The sequence below is a fragment of the Chinchilla lanigera genome, unplaced genomic scaffold, assembly GCF_000276665.1.
Source record: "Chinchilla lanigera isolate Chin_1 unplaced genomic scaffold, ChiLan1.0 scaffold00025, whole genome shotgun sequence".
Classification (NCBI taxonomy): Eukaryota; Metazoa; Chordata; class Mammalia; order Rodentia; family Chinchillidae; genus Chinchilla; species Chinchilla lanigera.
In genome coordinates, this window is record NW_004955426.1 from 5,046,739 (window position 1) to 5,065,395 (window position 18,657).

Genomic DNA, 18,657 nt, shown 5'->3' on the forward strand with positions numbered 1-18,657 from the left:
AGGTTGACTTTGGCTCACAATGCCATTTCACGGTCACTTGGCTCCAAGGCAGGAACAGGATAGCAGAGGAAGTGGCAGCAGAAAAAGTGCCCAACCATGGCAGCCAGGAAGTGGAGAGAGGAGGGAGGAGCCAGGGACAAGAACACCCTTTAACTCTATTAGCTGTAGCTTAACGTTGCTATTGCTTTTGGTTAGTCCTGTGAAAAGATTCAAGTCATTTTGTAGATGCATGCGCGCGCACGCACACGCACAGAAACGCACATTTTAAAGGAGAAAGGCATTGTGGGAAAATGGTTCTCAAATACAGTTTCATTGACAAACTGTCTAGGATCCTCAGAGCAGCTTGCTTGTCCTCCCCAACAGCACATTCAACACAACCTGAACCCAGCCATGTGCCTACCAACCTGCAGTCATTTCCCCAGCAAGAGGATGAGTTCCTCCCTGGGCAATCTTGGATTTTTCAACCACCAGAAGTGCTCTCTGGTGTCACTCTAATTGCTATGCGCCTATGACGAGAATGGTCAGAATAATTGGTTTCTCTATTTACCATTTCCCTTTGCTGAAAACTAGACGATGTCTGTAATTTTCAAAATAGTGGGTGGTCAACATAAGAGTGATTAAATAGCCTTTAAAATTGCTATTTTAAAGAAACAGATTTTTACGTGTAAATTCACTGAGGATGAGTTCTTCGAAACCTCCAGTTCTATCAGCGTTGTAAATGTGAAGTTATCTGCCTGCACTAATCATGAACTAAACCATGAGAGCCATTAGAAATGCAAAAGTGATGGGAAGGCTTTGAAATCTCATTTCTCTGCAGACAGAATCAACAGTCATTGTGGCTTTCAGAGGCCCTAGTGTCTCCAGCTTCTGAGAAGGCTTATGAAGTCCACTTTCAGACAGGCAGGCAAAGATACAGGAGAGAGGATTTCTAATTACAAAGATTAACCAATAATTGGGACTTCCTTTACTCCAGTCTCCTTCCAACCACTAATGATCAGAGCCACCCTCTATCAGGAAAATTTAAAAACAACCCAGGTTTCTCATCATAACTCTGTCCTTCCTGAGTATTTACATTTGGAATGTAAACAAACTTATCATGACCATTTTCACTTATGAGAAAGCAGATAAAGTTATGCAACTGTCACCACTGATAAATAGCCTTTTCTTCCTTTTATCTGAAGGCCTTTTAAAATTTTACTAATTCATTATTTATTTATTTTCAGAGAGGGAGAGAAAAGTAGATGTAACTCTCTTTGTGTACTTTTCCATTTTTCATTTTTCAAGAATAACTACACCAGTGCACCAGATTTCACCTGAATAGCTCTGCTTTTTGCAGTCACACTCTAAGAATTGAGAAATGTTGGTTTCTTGTACTCCACTGCCACTTAGTAAAGTGCTTGAAGAGATTATTCTGCCCATCAAAGTTTTGTCTTGGTAGAACCAGAGAGTTTGAACCAGTAGGATCTGAACCATTTCTCTGATTCTCTTTGCAAACACACAGGCAAGTGATTTAAGACGTAGTTGATCTGTGTGAATGGCATGCAGGCAGCGAGATCTTTCCATTAGCTAGTTGGCACTGTGGGGCTGTAGTTGGCGTTCCTCTATGTTTATAATTTTAAAACACCCAAAGAATAATGACCATGGATGTGCTGGAAAGCTGGAGATCAAGAGGCTGTGGATTTAAAGAAAGAGGCAGAGAAAGAGGGACCTTCAAATAATGATCTCTCACTCACATAATGAAAAACAGAGTCCTCTCCCGGAGTTCCAAGCTGGCACTGTTACACTGGCTCCATCGCCTTGGGGCTCCTGTGTGTAGTAATGTTTCTTTTTAAAGTACTGCACACAGAAAAGCAATAGGAAATATAAACACTGCTATGGGAGAGCGTGAGTCTCTTTTCTTTTTAAAACAAGTACTTAATCCCAAGCACAAGAGGTAAGATGATCTTAAAGCTGTTCATGTTATGTAAGTACTCCTTTTATAAACAGCAGAGCTGTATATTCTCAGGTGCTGAGCAGTTCTGTTTCTTCAAGTTCACTCACCTCAAGCTCATTGCCCTTGTGACATGAAGCCTCCAGTGACTAATTCTTCACACCCACTTACCTCTAGTGAAAGAGGAAAATGGCCTTTCTGATCAGCTACTATGAATGATGCAAAAGTATCAGCAGCTCCATAACAAAATTCCCCCCCAGGGCTTGGGAACCTAATACTAAGCCTTGGAGAGAGCTGGGCTCCAAGGAAAGTGTTGGGAAATTTGGCTGGGAGGCTTCTTTGGCTGAAACAGAAGCACTTGGTAATTCTTCAGGTGATCACAAAAGCAACTTTTGCAATTTTCAAAAGGTTATTACTTCTTGATTTCAGCAAGATACATTTTTTAAATAGTAGTCAATAAAATACAAATTCAGATTTGTGTCATATTTTTAGGTCCTCTGTTTTTTGTTTCTTTTGGGGGATCTTATGTATTTTGGTCCTTTTTATTAATTTTTTAGGATGATCAATTGTATCAGCTGAGCCTGGCTCATGTGTTACAAACCACTTTCAGTAGGAAATGTGTCCCCAAAAAGGCCTGTGGTGACATCAAAACATTCCTCAAGCACCCTTCATAAATATGGATTGCCCAACTGCCAGTAGAAAATATCACCATACCAAGCAAGAGTTCATTTATCAAGACCACACGGAACAGTTTTAGAGATAATCCAAGAAAGACAAATATTCCATTTCTGGCAGGTAAATTCCAGATTGCATGCAAAGATTTAGTTACCCTAACTGTGAACTAGAAGCTAAACAAATGTGGTTTTGTTTTTGACGTGTTTTGGGGGTTTTTTTTGTTTGCTTGTTTTTGCTAAAGGTTCTTCATGATGTTTGTAGATACAAGGTCATCATTCATAATTTCTTCTTCATTTTCCTGCTCCTTGTGCAGCATTTAAAGTGTTAAATTTTATTCTGTTATAATCTATGGCCCCTCATAGATTATTGGTAACTGTCAGCCTGTTTTCTTTTAAAACTGTTCCTAATGTATAGCACAGCCTTCTCATATATATGGTTCATTAATTTCAAAAAGATATTTAAAAATATATCAAAATACCTCATACATATTTTTCTAGAAAAACATCAGAGGATCAAGTGTCAAGTGGTTTTTAATTATTTTACCTTGTTGGTAATTCCCAAGGAGAGTCTTTCAGTGTGTCCAGTGATGGATTAGAAATAGAAATAGCTGAAATTTTAAAACACTACATTCCATTTTAGAAGAGATCCAACTCTGGGGTTGTGAAAGGACTGTGATTAGAAACTGTATTTTGGCTCCCCTGCATCACGAAACTACCGAATGGTCCCCAAGCGTTATGCAACTGGAAAGCCCTGTTTCTTCTCCATTTCAGTTTTAACGGGTGAAATATACATGGACCATGTAGTAAAACAGCTCTAATAGTATCTATTTTATTCCAAGATTCTACTGATATCCAAGGAAATTTGAATCCATTGAAGTTAGCATTAAGCAGCTAGCTTTGCTGCATTTATGCACATCTGAACACCTCATCTTCCAGAAAACTAATTTTAGCTGTCATCTTTCTGTCTTAGCAGAATCAGAATAAAGAACAGATCCGCTTTAGAAATGCTTCCGCAGGCTTCCCAACAAGTCCTCACCACTGTAACCTGTAAACAGAGAACATTGCCCAAAGCCTCTGAACAAGCACCATTCATTCTCCTCTTTTTCATTAACAGTTTCCAAATGTCCCAGACTTACCACAGTCCATCATTAGGATGTTTCCATGGAACTTTCTAAAATAATATCTTGATGTCTATCATCAGTATCGCCTCTCCCCCCTGATATTAGAAGCCCATGGGGACAGGCCATGATGAACTAGGATAATCACCTAGTTCACCATAAACCTCTAGAGACCCCAAAACACAAAGACAGAAACATAGACCAAAAACCCTTCCCCTGACCCATGTCACAGATACAGAGGAAAAGAGTGGCCTTTACTTTTTTCTAACATGGCCAGGCCTCCTCAGGTTAACTAATTATTAGATTGGGACTTATTTGTGTAGAGATTGCTTCTAGGTTCTGCTGCTGATTTTTTTCAAAGTTGGGAAGAATTATTAGGTTTCTATATTAGGCATCATGAGAATAACAACACCCTGGTAATATTACTGTTGATCATAATTTCAGAGGGAGAGGTTTCCATGTGAAAGATACATAGAGGCCTGGAGATGTAGCTCAGTGATAAAGTGGCTTGTCTACTATGTACAAAGTCCTGGCTTTCAGCTCTAGTACTACAGACAGAAAAAAATCTGGAAAAAGACAGGTAGATAGGAAGATGATATAGATAGAGAGAAAGATAGACAGATGATAGATAGATAGATAGATTGATAAGATAGGTAGGTAGATAGATAGATAGATAGATAGATAGATAGATAGATAGATAGATAGATAAGGTAGGTAGGTAGATAGGTAGATAGATAGATTAGATAGATATAGAAAGATGGATAGAGAGATAAGACAGAGATAAATACCAACATACGCATAAACACATGTACATAATATTATCCTTGGTTGAGGCATATCCAGCATTGATAACATCTCAAAAATGCTGATGTTCTTGAAATTCTCACTTGCTTAGTATTAACTTTAGGAGACCTATTAGCTTTGAAGCACAGAACAAAACAAGACTGGAGCCACATCTATCAAAAATCTGGAGTGCTGCATGTGTCCTCAACTTTTATTGAAATCACTTTAAATCTTTCCAGGCTGTCCAACTGAAAAGAATGAAGGAATAAGATAGTCTACTGATGCTGGAAGGAGGACAAAAAAGATGTTTAACTCAGCCAATAAAATTGAAATGCAGGAGACAGCCAAGGTGATAAATAATCTATCTGAATTAGGACACAGACAGGACTTCGTAGCCTAGATTTGTTTCTCCGTCCTGGTTTCTGTGACCAAAGATGAGGGCATTTATTGATGGCATTTAGATATCTCTCTTTTGCCAATCACAATATTTTGTCCAATGTGGTAGTGGAGAAATATGTCTTTTATACTGACTTTTAAAGCTACCTAGCCAGACTTTTTTTTCTGGAAAAATGTAACAGAATAAATACCATTGATAATCAGAGAAGCAGCCAGCAGTCTAGAGAAATAATTTTCAAAGAACAAAACTAGAAGTTTGCCAATGTGAAAGCCCTGTGATGTTTTCTTTTGATGGGGCAGTGAGAGCTGACTAGTGAAAGACACAATTAAAGGGCTGAAGATGGGAAATGTTCTAAGATGTGAAAGAAATACGTGGTTTAAAGGGTTTTAAATAATAGCATTTCAGAAAGAAGTACACTTGGGAAAAACAGTGGCAGACCTAGGAGTGCGGGTAGTGCTTGGAAAGGGAGATAGAACGTGAATAAATCACTTGCTCAGCCCAAAGACTGCAGGAGGCCCAGTGACACAGGAAAGTTGGTTTCCCTGAGTGACTCAGTTTCTCTTAAGGAGAAAATACAACAGCCCCTGAGCCGTCTCTGAATGATCGGAAAGGAAAAGCAGACCACAGGTAAGAATTTGTTAGGCTTCTCTGTGCCTGGTTTTCAGTTTCCACGTGGGACAGTCACACTCCATCAGGAGCGTGGAGAGTGACAGGGATCTTTTAAAATGATTTTTATTGGTACATTTTATGCATATACAATGATCACATGCTTCATAGAGGAGTTGTACTTGTATTTGATGTAACTTGATTCCCTTTTTCCATTCCCTTACCCACTTCCATCCCTCCTCCCCTCCCCATTTATGAAAGCTTTGTTTCTATTTTTTTCTTCTTTTCTCTTTTTCTTTTTACTTTTCCTTTCTGAAGAGCTTGATGTTCGGTCCAAGTACCCTTGACAGAGCTTCCCTCTGCTATCTGTTGAAGACTTAATGAGAGGAACACACAGTTCCTGCCTTCAAGACACCCGCCAGCTATTGCAGGAATCACAAGGTGTAAATGGCGTTTGCTTCAAATCAGCAAGTGCTGCTTAGAGCTCTCTTAAGATCCTGATCCTTCGGGAACCGGAGGTTGAGCAACAGGCAGAATAAACACATTTCACACCCTTGTGGTGCTTCTATTCTAAAACAATGTCAATTCTACCCTACAGAACTTCCCGCGATGGTAAAAGTGTTCTGAACGTCTATTGCCCGAGCCAGTAGCCATTCACCATGTGTGACTGTTTGGTGCCTGAAGTACAGCTAGGGGGAATGAAGAACTTGTAAACCTTTATTTAATTTAAATTTAAATTTAAATAGTCTCGTGCAGTTAGAGCAGCACTTGCTGAACTTTCCAGCCTGATGACATGCGTTCTCCCATAGAGTAGCCAATAGCTACCTGAAAGGGCGCTACTGTGACTGGTAAATTGAATATTAAATGATATTTTACTTTTATGATTTAAATTGAAGAAAACACATGTGGCTAGTGAATGCTACGCTGAACAGCACAGCTCTTGTTTCTCAAAGCCTGGTCTGGGGACAAACAGCTTCAGCAACTTTGGGAATGTTAAGTACAAATCCAAGCCTTGAATTGTAAGGAAATTCTCAGCTTAAAGTGTGAGAAACACTTTTCTATTACAGGCAGATATGGAATAAAAAAAATAGCACAAGTGAGTGATGTGTGTGTGCCTGGGTGTGAGGGATGAGAAAGTGCGTGGCTGAGAGGACGCCTGCCTATGGAGGAGATAAGCAGTTCTGCGATGCAGAATAAAGCAGAGCGGGAGGACAGGGACAACAATTTCGAGAGCTTTCCATTTTTGACAGCCAGAAGTTGTTTTATATAGTTAGTTTTACTGGCACATTTTTACTGTACCTAATGACCACACTCTTTGGAGGGAATTTGAACCTGTACATGATATATCTCGATTCTTCTATTTTTCCCACTCCCCTTCCTTAGTTACAATCCTTCTTCCCCTCTTTATTTACAAAAGCTTTATTTCCATTTCTTCCTCCTGTCTCTTTTCTTCCTTTTTCCTTCTTTCCCTCCCCAATCCATTATTCCTGTTCTCTCTCTGCCTGCCTAGTTCCCTTTTATTTTGAACATGTTCTTCCAAATTCCCACTATCTATCTTCCATTGCGTTCCCTATTTACCCTTTGGGATTCTCACACAAAAGAAATAATGTTATATTTAAACTTAGTATCAATTTATATCACTTAAGATTATGGTCTCAAGGTGCATCCATTTTCCTACAGATGACTCAAGCTTATCCTTCTTTATGGCTAAGTAGTATTCCACCGTATATAAATACCACATTTTTTATCCATTCATCCGTTGATGGGCATTGGGGCTGTTTCTAAGATGTATCTATTTATAAACTGTGCTGCTACAAACATGGGAGCACATGTATTGCTGCGTTATGATGTTTTTAACTCTTTCAGGAAGATACCAAGAAGAATAGCAGGTCAAGTGGAACCTCTAGTTTCAGTTTTCTGAGGAATCTTCATACTGATTTCCACAGTGGTTGTGCCAATTTACGCTTCCACCAGCGTAGGGAGGGGGAGTGGAGAAGGGGTCCTTTTTCCCCACAGCCCCACCAACATTTGTTATTGGTTGATTTCTTGATGATAGCCATTCTTTCTAGAGTGAGATGGAATCTCTGTGTTGTTTTAATTTACGTTTCTCAAGTGATCAGTAACGTTGAACATTTTTATATATTTATTTGCCATTTCTACTTCTTAAACTGCAAAGTGTCTATTCATTTCAGATGCTCATTTCTGGATTGGGTCTTTAAATTTGGGAGGTTTGATATTTTTTAGTTCCTTACATAGTCTGAAAAGCTGTCGATGGAGAAAAGATCTGGGTTTTACTCCCAGTGACAATGAGGGAATTTAAGTGGAAGAAGTACGGAGCCAGAGATATAGCTCAGTGGCACAAGCACCTGCTTAGCAAGCGCAAGGTCATAAGTTTGATTCCCAGTACCAAAAATAAAATAAAATAAAATAAAATAAAATAAATGGAAGAAGTAATGTTATTTGACTTGAATTTTAAAAGGTATCTTTACTTTTGCGCTGAAAGAGACATACAGCAGGACAAAAACAAGTGACTAACTAGAAAGTTATTCCAGCAGTCAAAATGAGGTGCAGGGATGCTTTGGATGAGCATGGCAGAGAAGGAAGTGAAGAGGACACCTGTGTGAACTGCCTGTGATGTGTCCCCAGATCTGTTTCTAAGGTAACACTAGAAATACCTGCTTGCAGTTTGGCTGTAGATTGAGAGGAAAGCAGACAGTCAACCTAGCTGACACGTGCTCTGGATTTATCGGCAAGGACTCCAGAACAAAGCCATGCATTGTCTCCTGTGCTATGTACGTAACAAAAGCCCCAAGTCTCTGTCCCATTCCTAAGAAGAAGCCCATTCATCTATCCACCTTGGCAATTTGAGTCAACAGTGTACAGATGGGGGTAGCCAATCCTCCATGAGTGGCTTTCTCTGGTGCAATACGTTAACTTTTCTATCTTTTAGAAGAGGTGAAGGAAATTCGTCTTCAGCCAGTTTGCCTTCCAACTAAACCTCCTTACCGGAATCTTGCAGTCACCACTGTCTGTCAGTTCTCTCATCCAGAGACTGCTTGACACCTCCCTCCGCCTTGTCCCCAGATTCTGCACTGCTCAGACCCTCTGGCTATCTCCTCATTAGCATCTTCTGCTCACCCTGCTCATTCCAGAACCGTCATTGTGAGTCTCCAAATACCAAAGACTTGATTTGACTTATTCAGTCAACAATTGCTGAGCATCATCTATGCATCTATGGTGAGCAAATGATTCTTAGGTTCACAAGAGAGAAGAGACAATTCCCTTCTCTTGTGAGAATTGCTTTGCACAAAGACAAACAATGAACAAATATATTATAAATTGTAAAATATATACCTATATATCTATATATGTATGTACCTATATATCTATATATCTCTCACTATATATCTATATCTATATATATTACAATGGGGTAGTGATAGAGACCTCAATGAAAACAAAGTAGGTTAAGGGGAGGCCACATGCCAGAGGAAGATGGGGTGGTGTTTTCAAAAGAATGATCAGGAAAACTTCTCTGAGAAGGTACACTGAGGCAGGAGAGAGAATGCATTTGCCTGTGGCCCTTCAATTTGCGATTGAATGCCATTATTAATCTCCAATTACAAATTACTAATCATCTCTAAATTTGGTCACTCAAAACAACAAATGTTTCTTATCTTCAAGTTTGCATGGGGTCAGGACACAGGGCCGGTTAGGTGGGTGGGTCTTGCTCCGGGGTCTCTCAGGGAAGATGCGGCCCCGGGCTGTCCTCATCTGAAGGCTCCAGGTGCTGGGGAAGCCACATCCTACTCATCAGAGGCTGCAGGCCTGGCTCCTTCCCAGCGGGTCTCTCTGCCTGGCTATTTGCACACAGCATCTGGTTCTGACCAAAGAACGTGACCCAAGAAAAAGGGCAAAAGACAGCAAGCAAGAAGCCTGTCTCTCTAATGACCTCGCCTTGGAATGAAACTTCATTATCTCAGGTGGGCCCTGTCGGTCACACAGCCTGCCCCTGATGCAGTGTGCACATGTGTGTGCGTGTGTGTGTGTGTGTGTGTGTGTGTGGTCACTTCAAGGCATGAATCCTAAGAGGTGGAGACCACTGAGGGGGCCGTCTCGGAGGCTGGCTGTACCCAACACATGCCTCCCCACTGGCTTGGCAGCTGTTTACATGTTCGTTATTCAGTCATTCTTTAACTGACTTTCTGAGCCCTTTGCCTGAGAGGCCAAGAGGAGAAAAGAAGGAAAACCAGAGGAGGAAGAAGTAGGGGAGAAAGAAGAAGGGAAGAACGAGAAGCAGGGCCAGAAGAAGCAGCAGGAGCGAGAGAAGGACCAGAGGAGGGGAGGATAATAAGGAAGAGGAGGGGAAAAACATAAAATAAGAAGCTTCCCAAAAAAGGTGAGCATTTCGCATATTTTTGGAAAGCCATTCCGCTTTCCCACCCCTCAGCCCAAATCCTCTCTCCTCGCGCCCTTGCACTGCCGAAGACCTACGAATGGGCTCTGCGGCACAGCTGACAGCCACTCAGTATCTCAAGGTTTTCCTCTTCCACTAACGGTCACAGCAATTATCACAAAGAGTTTGGTGAGGATGTTATTTCCCCAAAGATACGAGTTACATCGTGTGCTTTTTATAAAACTAAAGTTAGCTATAGGGCAGTTTTCATTACAAATAATTACTTTCATTAAACCGATTTGAAGACATTCTATATTTTACGATCGACTATCCCTTCTTCTACATCTGACACTCTTCATTCACTTAGGCCTCTGCACAAGGCCTCTCTCACACGATAAATGTATCCTTGGTTTTAGTTCCAGGAAAAAGATTTAGACTGCAGACACCTTTGCCTGCATTTTATTTTTGATCAAGCCTTGAAGATGGCATACCTCAGTCTGTTTCTTTGTTTTCCTTTGTTTCCAAGAAATTCCTAAAACAATTAAAAGTTGAACTATCATCGTAAGCTCTTTCCAGGTAATATATATGCCTTCTAAGGAATATCATATGATTACTAATCTTTCCCTTTTGACTGTGTGTAGAGTTACATACCGCATCTAATCCTTTTGCAGAAGGGAGGATTTGTGTTCTAATTAAAAGAAAATTATGAGAATGAGCAAATGATTCCCAACTCTGGCTCAAAAGCTAAGGTTTGTTACATGAAGAGGGCCACTCTGATGAAGAGCTGGGCTGGTTTAAATTGTCATTCCATCACCACTGCCACCAGCCAGCCCAGTGGCTTCATCAAGGATGAAGGACACCAAGTTGACCCCTCTAGTATTTTGAGAACACTGCCTTTCATCTGTGTTCTGTCTGCAAAATCATGGCTTCAAGAAGAAATGATTCTGACTTAGATCCTTCTTCTCAGCTTAGAATCGACCTGGACGTTATTATGGGACAAGTTGCCTCCCCAACCCCTGAAAATTCATATGCTGAAAGCTTAAGCCCCAGGACCTCAGAATGTAATAAGGTCTTGAAAGAAATATGTTCAAAGAGTTCATTAGAATCAGCCTTGATCAAGCATGATGGCCTCATAAGAGAGGAGATTTGGACACAGACGTGCAGAGTGAAAGCCATGTTTAGACACAGGGAGAAAGCTGTCATCTGAAAGTCAATCACAGAACCTCACAATGGCCTGACCCCATGGAAAACTTGATCATAGACTTCTAAGTTCCAAAATCCTGAATGGATAAATGGCTGTTTCTTAAGACACTCACTCTGTGTTACTGTTATGACAGCTCAGGCAAACTAATAAATTTTTACACCCTCTCACACAGGAGTAAAATCTACAAACTTCCACTGTTTTCATAACCACAATCAAGCTGTAATTGGCCACAATTTCATATAAAGTTGTGAAATTATACAGAGGCTGAGGATAGAGAATAGAATAGCAGGAAATGATCATGCAAACAAGTATATATCAGTCCATTTTTCATTACTATCACAAAATACCAGATGCAGGTTACTTTTTAAAGAGAAGAGGTTTATTTAACTTATAATTCTGGAAGTGATAGGTGTGCAAGCCTTATCTAGTGATAGCCTCCTGGCTGACAGAGCCTTGCAGTGACACAGCATATTTTATGTCAAGAGACAGAGAGCATGACTGTGTGTGTATGCTGGGGAGCATCTCTCTCTCCCTCTCTCTCCCTCTCTCTCCCTTTCTCTCTCTCTCTCTCTCTCTCTCTCTCTCTCTCTCTCTCTCTCTCTCCCCATCAGAATTCAATCATGGTAGCCACACTAATGATATTAACTAATTACCATTATTCTCCAAAAACCTCACCTTTAAATACCATAATCAGATTGCTTTTCTACTGTCTTAATACATCCCAATGGGGATTAAATGTCAACATCTAAGGCCTTAGAGAATGCCCGAACTATATCTGAACTGTACCAAGATATCAGATACAACCCAAGTGAATTTCTGGAAGGTTGTCTTGGTCTATTTCCTATTGCTATAGCGGAATATCTGAGACTGGGTAATTTCTAAAGAAAAGAGGCTTGTTTGGCTGATAGTTCTGGAAATCCAAGACTGTGGTGCTGGCAGGTGCTCAACTTCTGGTGAGGGCCTAATGACAGAAGAGAAGCAGGCATATGTGAACAGATATCATATAACAAGAGAAAAAGCAAGAGAAAGCCAAAGAATCTGAACTCACTCAGTAAAAACCTAAACTTGTGGTAACAAATCCAGTCCTGCAAAAGTGAGAACTCATTTCTGCAAAAACATTAATCCCACTTAAAGCTCTAAGCACATCTTACAATCCCCACAGTATCCCCCTTACACTGAGGACCAAGCACTAATGTGCGTTCTGGTAGTGACAAAGTTTTCAAACCACAGCAGTGCAACAAACACAGTCTGCCTGACCCATCATTTTACTCCTCTGAACACGCTGGGACAGGTGGTGCCAGTGGGGACAGAGGAGACATCAAAGAGACGATTGATCCCGTAAGACCCAAGGGGCTTATTTCTCTAGTTTACCAAACCCACCAGTTTTAATCCTCTGTTTATCTTTTGAAATTTCTTAAAAATCTCAGCGATGTGCTAAATTGCTGTTCTAAGACTGTAGGATGCCAAAAGGTGCCTGGGGCTAGGGGTGGAGGAAGACTTAAAATATGGACATCACAAGCCCATCTTCCCATTCAGATCCGATTGACTCATCTTTCTTGTTTTCTTTTTCTGAAGAGGCAGAGGAGCACTTCTTGGCCTAGAGCATTTTTGCAGTAATATGGGCTTTGCTGACATTGTGGCTGGATAACATTTCCAGAATTGAACTTGATATTGTGTTTTAGCAATGTGAAGACTGTCAGGAAAGTGTGTGGAGAGATGATGGGGGAAAATTTACAACCAGGAAAAAGTTGCTCCCTGTAGATAAGTCAAAGACACACAAATATTTCCTCTTCCCTCTTTTACTCTTTTTTTAAACTACAGTAGTATTTCCTTTTCATAAAGGGGATGTAAATATTTATGCCTCTAAAGATGGTATTGCTGGTAACACTCCGGTTCCATTATCATTTTCAGAATGAGGTGCAGACAGAGCAATTCCAAATATTTCTATGCTAATACTTGGGTGGCCAACCTTGACAAACGAAGGTCTGTGCCTGCTCTCTTTTGATCTCTGCTAAATGTACATGATGATGTTTTCATCAGCTGAACCCATCCATGCAAGGATGCAAGCCTTTCCATGGAGAAAGTAAAATATTTGTCTGCTAACTGGAGCATACAGGTGCCAAACAAACATAAATCTGAAACATCAGTGACTGGAGCATCCATGTCCAGTATTGCTATGCTTTGCAAGGCTAACGAGCTACTAATTCTTGGCTGCAGGGGTCAGGAAGTGTGAATGGTGGCTGTGCAGATGCCATTTCCTGTTGTCATCAGGCATACCCTGTATGGTGACTGCCTCCTATAACTGCTTCCTTCATCATTTCACTGGTGCAGAGGGGCAGTGGTCAGAGTGTGGCAGTTGGTCACTGATGTCTCCTGAGGTGGCTGGAGTCAGGAAGACATCAGTAGTCTTGGAGCAAAAGCACCAAGCTCTCTGACTTATTAGCTATGTGGCCAGGAGGGGCTCACTTAATCTTTCCATTAAAGGAGAATATATATGTTACCTCCAAATATGCCTTTTGGGCATAGGAATTATTCTGTGCTCATGGCCTTTGAGGTCCTGAAATCTCTTATCTGCCTGAAAAGCAGAGGCTCCTAAAACAACAGTTGCTATCAATTCCTTCCCTGGGGCACCCCAAAGCTTTCCTCGGAGAGGAGAAGTGGCACCATACCCAGACAGACATTGTCCCAATGATCACATCTCCAATCTGTTCACTTAAGAACCTATTTATCTTTCCCCAAAATGATTTGCTTTCTGCTCCCTCCATTTCCTCAGTAATTGCGGACATGGCCCTCAATTTCTAGCCACGCCTTCGCTCCTCTCTGAGTGTTCCCATGTGTGCACAATGCACATGTTAATAAACTTCTATTTATTTTTCTCTTGTTCATCTGTCTTTTGTCAACCTAATTTGCAGGCCCCTTGCCAGCGAACCTTGGAGAGGAGGACGTATTTTTGTATTCCCCTACAGCCTTATTTCTCACTTGTGGGAATCTGACCCTAGTTTTTCCTTTAGGTTATAGGCTGAGATATGTGAGAGATGATAGATGAAAGTGCTGTATCAACCTCAAACCCTTGTAAATGTGGAATAAGTAACTGGTCTGCACTTGCACCAAAGTCTGCAGGCTGCATGTCCAGGAGGGTCTTGCATCTGTCTTTGTGTTCTGCTCTCCAAGCTGTCCATGGTTTTCTCCACAGAGGCCCTGTTCATTTTTTATTTGAGGATTTCTGACTTCCTGCTGCAGCTACCTTTAGACACCATGCATGAACTCAACAATATTGACTATAACTCAAATTAGGAATGTTTTAATTAAACTGTTAAGTATTAGTTTATTTATATTTTTAGTGCAATAGACTTCTTGATGCATGTAAGACCTTCATCCATAAGTTAAAACTACCTATCCCAGTGTAGCCTACTTCCTGAAGATATGCTATAATAAAATGTTTTTGGTTTCCATGAGAATCTTCTATAAAGGAAAATAGTCATGTCATAAAAATTTGTGAGAATTCTTTTCATTTTCCTTTCTATTCTAGAGCAATCTATAATTGGTATCACTGAATACCAAGATGATATATCCTTAAAAACAACAAATATTTAAATAGAACATGGTGATGCTCTGAAAATGGGTATTGCTGCTTGATTCTGGTTTGGTAACAGATGTTCTTCACCGATGCAGGAATCAATTGACAGGGTTTGACGCAGCTTTGAAAAATGCTCAGACTTAACTTTGGGGATCTTGTCTCAGGCACTATTACATTCTTTGAATTTGCTCTCTTCTGTGTAAGCCGAATAATGAAGTACAACCATTCCTGAGGAAGGATGAGCCCAATCACCTTGTGGTGGAGGGTGAGAACATGGAGTAAAATGTCTTCATAGTCTCAACCCTGAATCCCACATCCAGTTGTGTTCTGGACCCAGGGCAGAGGGCAGTGGCTCCATAGTAATAGGAAAGCCCAGGGGAAAGAGAAGTGATGGTGGCTGAGAGGGGCTGAGATCCTTAGACAGAAGGTCTAAATGCTGCTGGCGGCTCTGGCAACACATATAGGAGAGAAGAAGCGACCCCATCCCCAGCCATCCTGTGAGGCTGTGCTCAGTCAACAACACTGGGCCCTTGAACAGTGAGTAGGGGTGCAGAGTAGACCACATCCAGCTAAGACAACGGGTCCACAAACTGGTGAGGCCTTGTGATGGAAAAGGAGCTCAGGGTCATGGGTCTTGTTTACTGAGGAGACCCTCCGTAACTTGGGCTGTCCCATTTGGACACCGAGATGGCATTATTCAAATGAAGAGCACAAACCGACAGTAGAAAGGATGGAATCAGTCTTCCTTAGATCACAACTCCATGCTTTGCCCATACTGAACCTTTCTTCAAAATTTTTCTCAAAACATAGATACCCAAGATAATGCAATAAAATGTTCTTAGCAATGATACCATAACAAGGTAATGCTGCACCATTGTGACAATCCAGGAGGAATTTTGACCTTTCCATCGAATTTCATTCTAGATAAATGAAAATGTACTGGCTTACTTAGATTTCTACCACAAGATCAGGGCAAAAGAAATCTAACTTTGATTAATGAGCACATAAACAAACATGTCTGCACAGCCACATATAGGATGAGTTGACAAACTTGAAATTGTCTCCAGGAAATCCAATCAACTAGAAGCTCTATTTTCAATGTAGAGTAATGTATAATTTTCTATTAGCCAATGACAACAGTATGGGGCAGTTAAATTTATAAAATATATTGCTACAGGAGTAAAATGTAGGAAGTATTCCAGTAGCATGAACTGTGGCACAGAGAAATTAACTTTTCTGTAGGAATCTGTGCTCTTGAATGGGAGCCAAATGGGATTCTAGAAGCAAACATGCTCACATATAGGAGAGAAGAAGCGACCCCATCCCCAGCCATCCTGTGAGGCTGTGCTCAGTCAACAACACTGGGCCCTTGAACACATTGCAGAGCATAAATTCTTTGCCATATAAAGTTGCATCCTCTCCTACTTTTCCTGAGAAGTTTCTTTACCTTCCTATTCTGGAAATAGGTCTGGGTTCAGATCCTCCCAGCAGAGTGCCTCTAAATTCTTTGTGGAAATAGCCATTTCCTTCCCAGATCCTTACCAATCCAGGCAGACATGAGCATTTTTAAGTCCAGGTTTGCCTCCTGTGTTGGCACCAGAGTTACCCCATCTTTTCCACCACTGCTGAGTACATGGGGCAAGGGCCCAAAATGGGTGACCTTAGGCAAAGCCCTGGGCCTCCATGTCCTCAGCTTGAAAGTAATATTAACATTACCTATTACTTGAAACTGTTGTGAGGATTTATTACATGATGCAGATAAACCAGAAGGCCATTCCAGTGAGCCCTCACAGGAAAAGTAGATCAACTCTAAGGTGTGTGAGTCACTAACTGAACAAACACACTGTGGAGATATTAATTTTGTCTTTAATTTCACATAACTTATTGCCTATCAGAATACATTGGAATTACCTGGAAGGCTTGCAAAAAGAGATTGATTGGCCCTACCCCAGACCTTGATAAAGCCTAATAAGTTTTGGAAACCCCAATGTTGCTGGTTTGAGGAAAGCCTCCTGAGTAGACCATTGCCTTTGTTAGACTGTCTCCTCCAGTGAAATAAACTCCTTTGTTCCAAATGAGAAAAGATTGGGTTAAAGCATGTAAATCTGTTTATGATTTATTTTAAATAACTCATCAGAATTTATAAGCAAAACTATACTTCCTAAAACCACGTTAGCAGTTGATTCCACTGAATAAGAAATTCAGGAAGAGAGAACATGGAGAACAAACCTGGGGCATGGATCTGTATACGCAACCATCACCCAATCTTGTGCAACTTTGGGTATCAGTTACGGTATGTTTTATGTCTATTGTTTTTATTTATAAAACCCAAATTAAAACCTGGGACTCTGTGTTTTAGACTGTTGGGGCTGTGGAGCAGATGGAGTGATCAAGGGTCTAGCAGGCTTTTCGTCACTTGCTGCAAAGTGCCAGCTGTAAGAACTTCTAAGATCACAAGGAAAAAGAAACTCTCATCCTCCTGATGGAAAATGAAAATCCTTGTAGCATTTATGAGACTTGGAGAGGAAGTGGCTATTCACTTCATGATACAGAGAAGTACATGGGGCAAGAGCCCAAAATGCTGAGCCTGCTTTCCATCATGTTGCACACAACGAAGGGACACAGACAGGCCAGATAGTCTATATTGGATACAGATGTCTCAAAAGGAGCAAGTTTATTCTGTTCAACTACTATGGTAACACCAGCTGCTTATGAAATCATGGGGTGAGAGGGGTGAGGAGGGCTACATGTTCAGACATATATTTACAGTGATTTTACAAATCTCATTATTTCCAAAGAAGAACAAGATGAAAGCAGCCTGCTCATAAAACCAGGCTCACCAATTAGACCTACCATCCCCCACCCCGGAACAGCAACTCTGCAATTGACATGCACTAGATGGAGAATTGAGGCAATTATCCAGCGTCCAAGAAAAGCCCTCTCTGATTTAATCAAGTGTCTGCTGCAGTAGGCAGACATAACTTACACAAATGGAATTGAATCTCATCTTCTTATCAACAATGATGGACTCAGACTTCTGGTTTAAAAATGACATCTGGCTAGCAGCTCCTACAAAACCCCCTCCCAACACCCTCAAGTGTTTGCTTCATTTTCTAGAAAGTTCTGTCTGTAGATTAGCAAATTAATCAAATAATCAATGGATAGGATGTATAATAGCACTAAAAACTAGATTTTGAGGGAATTTCTAATAACTATAAAATATATGGAAACTAGTAAAGTGTCAGCTTCTGGCTAGAAAGGCAGGGATAGTACCAGCCCGAACACTAGACTGGAGTGTCTCATCTGCATGGAATGCCAGTGAAGCCACTTAAGTAGAACTCAGAAGATTCGATAGTGCCCTTCCAACTAAGTACACTGCACACTGAAACTATGAAAACTTCTAAGGCGGAAGGGAGGGTTGAAGGTGAACTTTGTGAAAGGGGAGGTCACCCCACAATGTGCTCCAGAGGCAGCCACAGGGACAGTCCAACAGAGCAACTGGGGTCATGGTGCCTTTTGTGAACTATCTCTCTCAAGTTGTAGAAAACTAGGGAGAAGAGATTGGGAAAACTAGTATAAACGCATAGTAGATGGATCACAGTTGCCCAGTGCTATGGTTAATTTTATATGTCAACTTGACTGGATTAAAGAATGCACCCCAGTGGCTGGTAAAACGTTATTTCTGGGTGTATCTTTGTAAAGACAGTAGACTGAGTAAAACTAAGACCCCACCTCCCACCCCTAACTTATCCTTCAAGGATTTGTACAGAACAAAAAGGCATAGAAATGTTGATTTCTTCTCTCCTTGAGCTAGGATATCCATCTTCTACTGTTGGACATCCAAGTTCTTGGTTCTTGGGCTTTTGGAATCTAGGACTTGTTCTCTGGTTCCTAGCGTTTAGGAAGTTCCTTTAGTTCTCAAGCCTTTGAACTCAGATGGGATCAAATCACCCTCTTTTCTGCTTCTACTGG